The sequence below is a fragment of the Panthera pardus genome, unplaced genomic scaffold (genome assembly GCF_024362965.1).
Source record: "Panthera pardus isolate Hobbes unplaced genomic scaffold, ASM2436296v1 HiC_scaffold_25, whole genome shotgun sequence".
Lineage (NCBI taxonomy): Eukaryota > Metazoa > Chordata > Mammalia > Carnivora > Felidae > Panthera > Panthera pardus.
The window spans coordinates 558,737-568,430 of NW_026526821.1; the positions used below are offsets into that span (position 1 = coordinate 558,737).

General features: G+C 53.1%; 1 protein-coding gene across 2 annotated transcripts in view; it reads right to left on the reverse strand.

Moving 5' to 3' along the window:
• The window catches only part of DNAJC5 (DnaJ heat shock protein family (Hsp40) member C5), a 35,454-nt gene extending 28,669 nt beyond the window's left edge, over positions 1-6,785 (reverse strand). Inside the window, exon 1 of one of the 2 annotated variants that reach the window (XR_008417656.1) lies at positions 6,552-6,785. The gene's annotated coding sequence lies outside the window, so the exon portion shown is untranslated. The remainder of the gene's footprint in view (positions 1-6,551) is intronic. The other variant, XM_053889992.1, reaches the window with a different exon arrangement.
• Positions 6,786-9,694: the final 2,909 nt, after the last annotated feature.

Genomic DNA, 9,694 nt, shown 5'->3' on the forward strand with positions numbered 1-9,694 from the left:
CTGAACTTTAGATTTAGATGTGAGGAGTCTCATCATTCAAAGTATAAGATAAATTCATCCAGCAAAAATCTCTACCCACAACTTCTTTTTAAGTTAAAAAACATATGTTGGTTGGTTTCATGTACTTTTAAAAGTTTTTTCTTTTAATGTTTTATTAAACTTTAAGAGAGAGAGAATGTGAGCAGTGGAGGGGCAGAGACAGAGACAGACAGACAGACACAGAATCCGAAGCAGGCTCCAGGCTCTGAGCTGTCAGCACAAAGCCTGACATGGGGCTCGAACCCACAAACTTTGACATCATGACCTGAGCCCAAGTCAGACGCTTGACCGACCGAGCCACCCAGGTGCCCCTAAAAATTCTTTCATAACTGAAGTCATTTTATTTATAACTAAATTCTTTTTTTTTTTTTAATGTTTTTATTTATTTTTGTGACAAAGAGAGAGCATGAGCAGGGGAGGGGCAGAGAGAGAGGGAGACACAGAATTGGAAGCAGGCTCCAGGCTCTGAGCTGTCAGCACAAAGCCTGACATGGGGCTCGAACCCACAAACTTTGACATCATGACCTGAGCCCAAGTCAGACGCTTGACCGACCGAGCCACCCAGGTGCCCCTAAAAATTCTTTCATAACTGAAGTCATTTTATTTATAACTAAATTCTTTTTTTTTTTTTAATGTTTTTATTTATTTTTGTGACAAAGAGAGAGCATGAGCAGGGGAGGGGCAGAGAGAGAGGGAGACACAGAATTGGAAGCAGGCTCCAGGCTCTGAGCTGTCAGCACAGAGCCTGATGCGGGGCTCGAACCCACAGACTGTGAGATCATGACCTGAGCTGAAGTCGGACACTTAACCGACTGAGCCACCCAGGCGCCCCTAAATTCTTTTTTTTAAATATATTTATTTATTTTGAGAGAGAGAGAACATGAGTAGAGGAGGGGCAGAGAGAGGGAGAGAGAAACCCAAGCAGGCCCTGCGCTGTCAGTGCAGAGCCCAACGGGGGGCTTGATCTCACAAACCATGATCATGACCTGAGCCGAAATCAAGAGTTGGGTGCTTAACTGACAGAATCACCCTGGAACCCCTATAACTAAATTCTTATCACACCAAAATTTATTGCAACTGGCCAAAAAACAATAACAAAAACACCAAAACACTGATTGTTATTATCAAACCCTATAGCAGTAGCTAAATGAGCACCAAAATATAAAATGTTAAAATTCCATGTGAGCGAAGAGGAAAAGACACACATTGCCACAGAGAATATAAACTTCATACTCTGTGGCAAAAATTACAGAGTCTGTACTGTTTGACCTAGAAAATTTTCATTATTTATCTAGAGAAACCCTCTCACAAAAGACTCTCCTATTTAATAAGAAAAATTCAGTGGGACTGCCTAGGTAAGAATCAAACATTTGCTATGCTGCTAATCCCTTCCAATAATAGATGGGGGGAAAAACAGTGAGACAGTGATACATGCTCGTTCTGCAGAGCCCAGCCACTCCTGCCCAGCACCTTCCTCTACATTCTACTGGGACTGTCTGAGGCAGGACCCATGATCTTGGGCCCCCAACCCCCGAACCAACGCAAGGTTACAAGACGCCAGAGATTCAGGTGCTGTTGGTTTCACTGCACCACATGTCTACTCCACCCAGCGAGGACAGGGCTGACAGTGCTCTCTAAGAAAGGGGACGGCCACCCCAGAGATAGCCAGGGTGGGGCACAGCTGACAGGGCGGCCGGTCAGCGTTCCAATCATCTGACTCCTAGGGCTGCAGTTTTATAACCAACTGGCACAGAATTCCTCAGGACGCAGCAGTGGAGACTCCACTCCATCTCGTAAACCACCGTATTTGCTGCTCATACAAGTTCAATGCAGAAAAATTAAAAGGATAATAAAATTACACACAGCCGAGGATGACAAGTGAGGTTCACTCACACTTACACATTCAAGAGACATTCACTGATCCCTCACAATATATCACACAATTTAAAAACATTAGTTGGGTTTCTGCCACAGGACTAAGTTTGGTTTTTTTTGAAGTTATTTGTTTATTTTGAGAACAAGAGTGCGGGGGAGGGGCAGAGAATGAGGGAGAGACAGACAATCTCAAGCAGGCTCTGCACTGTCAGCACAGAACCCGAAGTGGGGCTCGAGCCCACGAACCATGAGATCACTACCTGAGCTGAGCTCAAGAGTTGGACGTTTAACCGACTGAGCCACCTAGGTGCCCCCAGAACTAAGCTTTAAAAACCATTTTTAGGGGCGTCTGGGTGGCACAACGGGTTAAGTGACCAACCCTTGATCTCAGCTCAGGTCATGATCTTGCAGTTTGTGAGTTCAAGCCCTGCAATCAGGCTCTGTGCGGATGGTGCTGAGCCTGCCTGGGATTCTGTCTCTCCTCTCCGCCCCTCCCCTGCTTATGCATGCTTCCTCTCTCTCAAAATAAAGAAAGAAAACAATTTTTATTTCACCTGGATGGCTCAGTCCGTTGAGCTTCTGACTCTCGGTTTCGGCTCAGGTCATGGTCTCACAGCTCATGGGTTCGAGCCCCGCTTCAAGAGTTTCAGCCCCGCCTCACGGAGCCTGCTTGGGACTGTGTCTCCCTCTCTCTCGGCACCCCCATGCTCGAGCACACTCTCACTCTCTCCCTCAAAAATAAATAAACGTTTGAAATAAAAAATAATAAAACCATTTATGTAAGATACATGAACAACGCAGAACAGTTTTCGAATGAAGTGAACTTTTAGTATATACGGATCAGTCCTTAAAAAGAACACTGATTAAGATGGCATTTTCAGGGACATCCCACACCTGGTGCCATCAGACACTTCTCTCTTTAGAGAGTGAGGTGCTGGACCCCATCTCTGCGGTCTCAGCTCTAAGGACGTTCGCTGGCAAGCGTACAAGGCATTCAACAAAACTAGCACAAACACCAAGCAACGACAGAGTGCGAACCACAGGCCGTTTGCCGATCTAATCCTTAAATCTTCCCAAGCTACCGATGACGGACTCGCTGCTAATCTTCTTCAGGGGATGTCATTATTTGAGGGCTGGCCCTGGTGTCAGGATGGTAAAGGCACAGCGCTGCCCTCTCTGAAATTAGGGTTAGCGTTTTCATAAAACAGGACTGTGAGCATCTTTCAGCACCTTGGTCACTTCTATTTAGGAAGCAGTTGATGAGACACCTTCCACTTATCATCCCGCGTACTCCCCAAACAGGCAGGCAGGGCAGGCACCATCACCCCCATTTTAGGGAGGCCCCTAATCACGCGAGCCCGGTCTTGTCCTTTTCAGGAAGGAAAAGTCTAGCACGGGTTCTGCTGACCCGCAGGAGGGGTGTCTGCAGCCCGAGAATGCTCAGATCTAACTAACCAATCAGAGTGTAAGAGTAAGCCTCGTTTTAGGGGTACCGCAGTTTCAACCGCTATTCAGAGCATCTAGACACTCACGAGGGCACCACTAGGGCTAAGAGCCTCCTCTCCACTTGTGCAAAGGACTGGTCACCAAGCTGGATACCAGTCCCCAGAAGACACAGGGGTCTGTCTCTTTACTGGAAAACGGGACGCTGTTTGCTGACAGCACTGTATACTCCAAACCCCGCCCAGAGTACTTCATAGGAGAGCGAAGGAATGTTCAAGGGTGATTCTGCTGGGTGTCCCACACTCATTTTGTTCTCTGACATTGGAAGCAAACTCCCATCCTAGATAAAACTCCACCTCATCACAACTGCCTAGCTCCCCTGCAATTCCGTCATTTACTCAACACCTAGTGAGCACCCACTACCCCCCAGGACCAGCATGTGCACCTCATACTCAGGCTCTAAACAGGCACCGTCCAGTAGCCTGTTAGGGGATTCTGCGTGGTGGCGTCAGGTAGGTGGTCATTGCAGCAACTGGGACAAAAGGCCTAAATCAAGTTCTGGGAACAAGTAAGGACTGCAGGGTAGCTCACAACTGCGCACAGGGCCACCTCTGCAGGAGGACTCGAGGACAAAGTGGCCAAGACACGACCACCTTAATTAAGAGTACCATCCTCAGAAACACACAAAAATGCACTTACTCTGAGTTAACAGGGGCCTGAGGTGAAGGGCTCCAGAGCCATTTAAGCACAAAGCAGGACTCCGCCTGCTCCTCTCAGTCACACAACGAGACGAGACCCGGGCTTAGGCCTTCAGGAACAGCTCACTTCAAGTAGCTCTCGGAACAATTACTACCTCTCAGCCCAATTAACTAACAGATGTCACCAAGTATTAAGACCAGCATGTGCGGGGCTTGGGGGGGTGGGGAGGGGGAGTAACCAAAGACAGAATTTCTGGAAGCATTATTATCAGTTACAGATCTTCTGACTTTAAATACTTCCCATTTTGAAATATCTCAAGCTAGAAGTTGCAGAAAAGGTTCTCCAGTACCGACTGGCTGTCCTCTCCCAAAGGGCAGGTGGCTCGCCAGCATTCCCTCAGAACCCAGAACCTCTATGTGCTCAGTGCTAACCCACAACGACTTCCAAGCAATAGACGGTGTGCTGCACAGAACTGCTAAGCTCGTCACTATCATTCATTCAACAAGTATTTCCTGGGCACATACTGTGTGCCAGCAACAGTTCTTTGCACGGGACAGCCTCCCTGTGGACCTGCTCTTGCAGTAAAACACCGACACAATAAATCCGTTACACAGGACATTAAAATACCTAAGCGCTGAAGAAAAATTAAGGAAAGAAGGGAGACAGGAAACAGGAGGTGGCGAGTTGAAATTCTAGGCAGGGCAGTCAGGGAGGGCCGGGCCGCTCGGAGCACAAGGGGGAGGAAGTGAGTGTTCTGGGCAGACCGGAGGACACAGCAGATGACTTTCCTAAGAGACTAGCAAGAAGGCCGCTGTGGCAGGGGAAGAGTGAGTCGGAAGGCCAGAGGTAGGAGCCTGGTCACAGAGGCGCGGGAGAGGCCCGACAGGCATGCTCCCCAATAAGGGTCGCCTTCCAGCTGAGAAGCCGGTGCCTCGGCGAGCCCGAGTGTCTGTCTGCTCACCATACAACCCCTGGGTGCTGTGCTTAGACCGGGCCAAGGGGCCAGGCCGTGGGGGTCCTGAACACACATCTCCCTTAGCGTCCTGCGCGGGTGGACAAAGAGGAACCACGATGACCAGTGGGGGCACAAGGCCATCTGTATCAAACACACAGGTCGGCCACACAGTCGGCCAGCCAGAAGCAGCTCCTGTAGCTCTCGGTTTGGCCATGTGCCACCCGGAGCTGCCCTGAGTCCGAGAACACTGACACAGGGGAAAGGAGAGTTGTGAACACTCGATTATAAGCTTCCCCCGAACCCTCGAATCCTGGCTTCTGATTTCATCTCCTGTTTAACGGATTACTCCAACCCGAAACTTCGCTTGACATCTAACAAGAAAGAAGCAAATCAATGCACATAAAGTCTTGGAAGCGCCAGCCAGGGCACTGCCTTTAGGCAACCATGTCAATAGCTGGGGCAATGTAGCTGTTTCTGTCATTAAGGTTGTTTTTTTAGACAACTAAGTAAGGACATTCAAACGGAGCACTATTAGGCCAAGAGCAGCAAGTTAAAATGTCCCCTATCAGATCTAACCTGAAAAAAAAAAAAAAAACCAAAAAACAAAAAAACAAAATAAAATTGAAACTCTTGCTTCCTTTTCCTGTATGACACAACTGAATGAATTTTGAGAAACCATCTCCTAGGCGCACGAAAGAGAGCTCGCAGTCCAGCACTCGACACAAACAAGTCAGACCCTGACCGGATGAGTTCCGAATACGGTCTCCTTCAGAGTACAATACAAAGCACTTCGCAAAATAACGTCTTCATAAAACTGATAAAAACGTTTTATTATTATTATTACTTTTACAAACCAAATGATTTCAAACCTAAGAGATTAACTGAGAGCTCGCTCAGGAACACATTTCAATTCCCCCAGCCATAGACATAATGCCCCAGGGACCAGATTACGTGTGGCTCCCTTAGACCAGCGGTTCTCAACCATCTTAGCCACCGCCCCCCCCCCCCCTCCTCCGGGAAGGAAAAGACCCTCAGGTCAGTCACGGGGACAGTGGGGGCGGAGGAAGGCCGCGCGCTGCCCGCGATCGGGCAGGAGGGGGACCGGCTGCTGAAGCGTCGCACACACCCGAGAGCCCCCACGGGACTGCGGCCCCACCTACCCACCCCCATCTGAGTGCGGGCTGCCCCGAGAGACGCTGCGCCCAGATGTGGTCGTCCCCGACGCCACCGCGGCCCTGCGGCGGCACCCGGGCACCGCTCGGCGCGCACAGACCCCTCGCGTGGCCCCCGACGAGGGCGCGCGCGGGCCCGGGGCCGCGCGGTGGGCGCACCTTTCCGCCGGCTCCTCTTCGCAGGCCGCAGCGCCCACCCGCCCCGCCGCTACGGCGAGCGCTCCCGGGAAGCTCCCTCCCCCGCCGGCCCCCGCCCCGCGCCCTCGGCCCGGAGGGAGGGTCGCCGCCGCTTCCCGCTGCGGACCCCCGCGCCCCGCGCCGCCTGCCCCGGCCTGACGGGAGGCCCGTGGGGCCCGCCGCGAGCTCACCTGTCCGCCCGCCCGCCCGCCCGCCGTTCCGCGGCTCCGCTCCTCAGCTCCGCGGCGCTGCTGGGCAGCCGGCCGACGCGCTCCTCCTCAGCCGGGGCTGCGTCTCGGGAACCCCGGGGGTCGAGGGTGGGGGAGGAGGCGGCGGCGGCGACGGCGGCAGGAGCAGCGGCGGCAGAGGGCGCGGGAGCAGCACCGGCACAGGCGGCGGGGGCGCGCACGTCCACGCACGCTCACGCACGCACCCGCACCGGCGCGCGCGCCCCCGGAAGAACGTGGGCTCCGCGGGTCGGAGCGGCGGGCGGGGCAGGCCGCGCACGCGCCCAGAGCTCTAGGCGGAGGCTCCGCCCATGCGGGGCGGAGCCGCAAGGTGACAGCGGCTGCTCCGAAACGCCGTATGCTGGCCGCGCCTCGAGCGACAGCCCAGGGGCGGGGCCCCAAGTGACAGCCCGGGAACGGAAGCCCCGGGAGCTGTGGGCGGAGCCCGCACTGCAGAGCCGGAAGCGCCTACAACCCGGCAGGGGCGGGACCGAGGCGCGCGGGCCGAGCCTCCCTCCAGTGCCCGTGGTGCTCAGGTCCGCGGGTAGGTGAGGCGGTGAAACCTGCGAAAGGGGAGGTGTGCGGACTTGTCTCGCCGCTGACCTCGCTCGTCCAAGAACGGGAGAGGGAGCTGCTAGGAGATGACCCAGAGGCCGACGCCCCCCTTCCTCCGGGCACTGGTTAGGGACTGACATTTGTTCACCCCTGGAGCGCAGAGATGGGACTTCCTTCCTTCCTGCCCAACCAATGAAGTGCCACCACCACTGTCCAGCCACGCCCCCAGAATCGCCTTCAGACAGTGGCGTGGAAAAGCAGGAGAACCAGCGTGCACACACTTCCCTCCCTATACAGGTAGGACTCCTGCTGATCCTATTGGCCACCTGGGAGGGGAGGCCTGCCTGTCACCTTTCCCTGTCACTCCCCGGAACCGTAAGCAGTCCTACCACTTATTCAGTGCTTGCTCTGTGTCTGGTACACTGGCATGTGGCAGTTTTCATTCTAGAAGCCACGCAGACCTTTTCTGGCGTGTGTCCGCCTCACTGCCACTCTTGCGCATTGGCCGTTTTCCATTCAGCGGAGTTGTCTTTTATAAGAAACCTGATGACATCTAAGGCTTCCTAGAACACTGAGTAAAATCCAGGCTTTGCCAACAAGCTCTGACCCGTCTGCCTCTGCCCTCTTCTTACACCTCTCTGCCATCATGCTGGCTGTGGCAGAGAGCTCAGGAAGCCTCCTGGTAGTCGTTAAATTGTGCAACACGAGGAGGCAGTAAGAAAAGGCTTATGAAAACCAAGAAGCAGAAAGGCCAGATTAATACTGTCTATTGATTCAAGAGGATGAAAGATTCCCGGACAGAATCATAGGAGGAAGGAGGCAGTAAGATGGGCAAGCTGTGTTCAGCCTGTGCCGGAAGCTGCAAGAACGAACGAACCGGGCCTTAGTGAGTCTATCTTTGATACAATAGTTCCACTTTAGGGCCATTCCTCCTAAAGAAAAATGTTCCCAAATATAGAAAAAGGTGTATACTGTTGTTGTAAAATAGTGAAAATGGAAACCTGCCCAACTGTACAAGCAAGCACACTCAGTGGAACAAAACAGCTATTAAAAATGCACACAACAGCTACGAAACAGCGTAGAAGATTCTTGTGATAGTTCCTGAAAGTAAACGAGCAAGATGCATGATATAAAAAGTACATCATTATGAGTATGTCTACAAATAAGCAACCCAACCTGTTCAGAGGAAGTGACAGAAGATGCCGGTCAAATGCCGACAGTGGCTATGGTCAGGCCCTGTGCTTTCCATGCCCTTGAATCACGGGAGGCGGGCCGCGTTATCCTTACCCTGAAACAGGGAACTGAGGCTTCAGGGAAGCAGGTGCTTTGCTGCTCCCCAGCCCCTCCCAGGCATGTCCGTGTCTCTACCTGCCCCACCAGGTGCTCTAAGTCCTCCAAGCTCTCAAAGCTCATCTCACACAAATCTGTTAGAGGAATACCTTGTCTTCCCCAACAGATGGGATCGCAAAGCCCTTGAGAGCTGGGTCCACAACAGATTCACTCTATCCCACAAAGCCTGACAGACTTCCCCACAAAACATTTATTTAATCCGTGAAGACTACATGGAATCCCTTTCCAAAGTAAATTAAGGTAAATGTTGACTTCAGGCAGCGGCGGTGCTTTTCCACCATTCTCCCAGCCCACTGTTGTATTGAGGTCCCACGTGCAGTGTAGACTTCCTACAACTTGGAGTAACTCACTTTCCCCACTGCTACATCTGGAGCAAGCCTGCTCCCTGATCCCAAAGGAAAGTCCGATACTCCCAGTAAAGGCACTTGCCACTGGGAGCGCCCAGGGCAGCGGGGTCGACACATCTGATGCACCAGGGCAGAGCACAAGGAAGGAAAAGCAGGGCACAGAACATCGGGTACCGTCTGAGAGTACACTTTCATATCTGCTTGCCTTTTCGTGAAGAAATGCAGGAGGATGGTGGTGGGGAGGGCATGGGTGGGGAACCGGAGCCTGTTTGGACTTCTGAATCTTGCAGATTGCCTTAAAACGATGAACTCGCAACAAAGGAGCCCTCAAACTGCCCTGGGTCGCCTCACCAGTGTCCCTGCACACACCCGGAGGCCTCTGGCCCCGCCTCCCCCCTGCCACCGCCTCAGTTCACCGAAGCTCCCTTTGCAGTTGATTTGCTCCAGGCCATCGTTTACCTCTGTCCACGTGGTCCCACCCATAGAGGGGGTTGGAAGGATGCCACCGGTGCTCTTACAGCAGCCACAGCCACCTCAGTGAACTCCTCCACCTGAGGAGACTCAGGAAGAGCCCTGCACCTGACCAAGGGACACACGTGGCTTCCCTGCGCCCCAACAGCTCAGGGGTCACTACAAGTAGATGCGCGCAGGACTCCGGCGGCTCGCACACCAGACCCAGGCCCTTCGGTGGAGCAAACTGTCTTCAGTGCCTGGTTTGCAGGACTCTTGCTTGCTCAGCCTGACCCTGTAACCTGGCTGGGTCCTCCTCACCCTCCACACGTCCCTCCTCAGACGCCCCACAGGCTTGTCACCACGGCACCCTCTCACAGTGCGTCCTGTTTTAACTCACAGGAC